Genomic DNA, 4,175 nt, shown 5'->3' on the forward strand with positions numbered 1-4,175 from the left:
ATGTTTGGAGTAGAAAGGTCTCCTGGGGTGTTGATTAGGGTGGATACTGTACTAGTCGGCATTGAGGAGGGGGTATTAGTTGTAGTGTTCAGAGCCGTGGTCAAAGGAGAGCCTGGGGTCAGGGAATCGGGCGAGTTTGAATTGGTGGAGCTATTTGATGAAGAGGCAAGCCTCATTGCCTCTAATAATGGTATGGTTAATGGTTATTCATTGCTGGCCATGATAAGCCTGGAGTATGTTGGGGAGAGAAACGGTCCACCCCTCAGGGTCGCTTGAGGGGTAAGGGCTAGACAAGCAGGGGTATACCGTTCCCATGGCTCCCTCAGGCCGTTCAGGACTGGCACAAAGTCAGCCTTTCATCCTTTCAGCACGGCTCTCACACCTTAGGAAGTGGATAGTAGAAGGGTTGGTGAAGGGACAGAAAGGAAAAAGTAGGAGGGGGAAAAAAAGACCATGCAAAATTTGTTGAGTCGAGGGCTGAGTCCCAAGGTAGGGGAGTTCCCCAGCATTGGGTCCCAGTCTCCGCCTCCTAAGCCCCCCCACGACAACAACGGGCAAGGGAATACCCCCCCAAAAGGGATTGGGGGGGTATCACTGCGATCATATATCATTGTTATCATCATATGGTGATAAAGAGTGTTGGGATGATTAACATTTTCGTATAACTTATCAGTTTATAACTGTTGTTGGTAGTCGTTAACATCATTATCCTGTAGTATAACATCCAACGGCACTTGAAACACTTTATTATTTCTTTCACTCCCTTTATTTCTCGTAAATAAAGGGAGTGAAAAAGGCAAAGACCGAATAGAAGGAAGATAGACCAAGAGGAAGATAGAGAGACCGAAAGACCGAGAACAAGGAGAGAGGAGAGGAACTGACCTAATGGAAACGGACGCGGAGAGACATCACAGTTAACAGAACCGTATCGCTTTATCTAATTACGATAAAGCCAGAGGAAACAGGCGGACGTGACAAGAACCACAGCCCAAAAACGGGGAAAAACCAAAAAACTTTCATCAATTCCTGTAATGTCAATGTAAGTCTCTTTTCGAAGGACGGGATTCCGCCTTCGTTGTGTGTCCAAGGTTTCTGTTTCCTTCCTTCGCGCCTTTTCCTGTGCACACACACAGAAAGAAAAAAAATAATAATAAAACAAACAAACAAAAAAAAAATATATATATATACATGTGTGTGTACATATATATTTGTATATTTGTGTGTGTGTGCTTCTCCATACACACACACACACACACACACACACACACACACACACACACACACACACACACACACACACACACACACACACACACACACAGTATATACATATACTGCATATATGTATGTATGCATTATGTATGTTCGTGTACCATTTTATCCAGTAATGTATCTTTATTACTAAACGGAAGAGAGATATTAGCTTCATATTGTGAAATAGGAAGAGCAAGTGATGCATCGTCTCATCTCATAACATCCTCTGACGTCACCCAGCATCCCCCCCCCCCCCCATCATGTATTATCTTCATGTCCAAGATAAGCGTTAACTCTCACGCGCCAAATTCCCCCCGAATCCTGCAGGAAAAGTTTGGGATATGACCACGGGATTCATTCGTGTCTCAATTTCGGAAGTGTGTCTGTCGCTCGTAATCTTTAGGGCAATGTTGGGAAAATTAACACCTCGGGTTGTTTAAAACGGTTTAACGTTTTTTTTTTATTTTATTTAATGGAGGTTAGTTTAACAGAGGTCAGACGGATCGGTTTTATGAGGGTTTTTTTGTTACACCGTAAATCAAGCTACAATCTCGTTTCTCGCAACGAGCGTATTTTCAAAACACTTCTGCGGTAAACATGTGTCCGTACGAGACATTAGCGAGTGACCAAAACCACTCGTAACGTTCATCGTGACGACCCTCTTCCGTTCATATCAGCCTCATAAATACTTTCAAGAGCAACTTTTCTTTGGGGAAATCAATTAATGTGCAAAAGCTACATATTCAGGAGGCATAGTAACATAAAAAAACAGTGTATATATATGTATATATATATATGAATATATATATGAATATATATATGCATATATATATACTATATACGTATACATATACATACATATAAATAAATATATATATATATATTATATGTATTTATACACACACACCCGCACGCACGCACACACACGCACACGCACACACGCACACGCACACGCACACACGCCCGCACGCACACACGCACACACGCACACACACACACACACACACACACACACACACACACACACACACACACACACACACACACACATGTACATAAGGATGGCCTTTGCCGCGGGGACACTTAATATGGGGCTATTATGAATCACTCAACAGGTTTATTTTATCACGAGTTAATGGAGTTCTGGCACATCATCAGGCACGAATTTTGAATGAAAATGTGTAACTTCCATCAGTACGATTTTTTTTTTCTCTAGAACAACAAATTATAATAAATATTCAATAATAGAGGTTATCACTCTTAATACTTACTGATGAATAATTAAAAAAAATGATTTTAACAAATTTGTTGTAGTGTATCTTTATGAAATTATAATGAAATGCTTTTGAGTGATATTTTTGAAAAAAAGAGAGATAAAAATAATGAATAAGAGGTATGTATATATGCGTGTAAAAAAAAAAAATATATATATATATATGTATGTGTGTGTGTGTGTGTGTGTGTGTGTGTGTGTGTGTGTGTGTGTGTGTGTGTGTGTGTGTGTTTATACATATTTATGGTATTTATATATACTTACATGTTATGATTTTATTACATATATAGATTAGATAAATAGATATAGCTATATATAAATATCAGAATTTATGAGTTTATTGATAAAGGTGGTGACAGTTAATGAAGGCATTTACTGGTGAAAGTGACCCAGTGCATTTGCCTTATTGAATTGAACATTATTTTGGAAAGACAGTTTAATCACATTTTATATGAATTTTGCATAAAGAAACTGTTATTGGTAGACCTCATTAGTGCTGCCTCAGCTAAGCCGTTAACGCTTTGTGATTGGTCGATTTTTTTCCCCGAGCTAATGATGATTGGTCTTTCGAGCCGCTCTTTTAGGGAATAAAGCCCCACGGTACCTAGTGATAATAAATACGGTTGTAAAGGGTACGAGACCTCTTGCGTTTAAAAATGGGTCGTTGGTTCCCGAAACTGTTACAAGAGACAGCGTTTATGATAGATATACATTGTTATGGTCGATAGGTTTTGAGGTTCGTGGTCAATAGATTTTGAGGTTTGTGGTCGATAGATTTTGAGGTTTGTGGTCGACAGATTTTGAGGTTTGTGGTTGATAGATTTCGAGGTTTATGGTCGATAGATTTTGAGGTTTATTGTCGAAAAAAATTGAGGTTTGTGGTCTATAGATTTTGATGTTTGTGGACGATAGATTTTGAGGTTTGTGGTCGATAGATTTTGATGTTTGTGGACGATAGATTTTGAGGTTTGTGGTCTATAGATTTTGATGTTTGTGGACGATAGATTTTGAGGTTTGTGGTCGATAGATTTTGAGGTTTGTGGTCGATAGATTTTGATGTTTATAGTCTGGGTGTGTGTGTATGTGTATTTATGTTTGTGTGTATGAGTGTGTGTGTGTGTGTGTGTGTGTGTGTGTGTGTGTGTGTGTGTGTGTGTGTGTGTGTGTGTGTGTAATATATATATATACATATATATATATACATATATATATACATATATATATACATATATATCTATATATATATATATATATATATATATATATATAGAGAGAGAGAGAGAGAGAGAGAGATGCACACACATACATACATGGCTGCCCTCTCGAAGGTGAGAAGACCTGACAGCGGCTTAATCAGTATGGGGGGGCACACTTACTACTCGACGGGCCGGGGCGATGGTCACCAACTCCAGTAAGTGGCCATAGCCATCTTCTGTCAACTTCAACCGTCGGTAGTAGAAGTAACACCAGCTGCCGAGCGTATCATGCCATTGAGACTGGAGCATGTTTGTAAACTTGATGAGAAAGAGGCGTTCTACGCCAAACGCACATTTGTGACAGACAAATGTCCCCGGAAGACATTCGCATCGTACTGGGCGACTCCAAAGCGGTATCCGGCTGTGATCGAGTTGGCTACGAGTCTCTGATC

This window comes from Penaeus chinensis, chromosome 8 (assembly GCF_019202785.1).
Source record: "Penaeus chinensis breed Huanghai No. 1 chromosome 8, ASM1920278v2, whole genome shotgun sequence".
Classification (NCBI taxonomy): domain Eukaryota; kingdom Metazoa; phylum Arthropoda; class Malacostraca; order Decapoda; family Penaeidae; genus Penaeus; species Penaeus chinensis.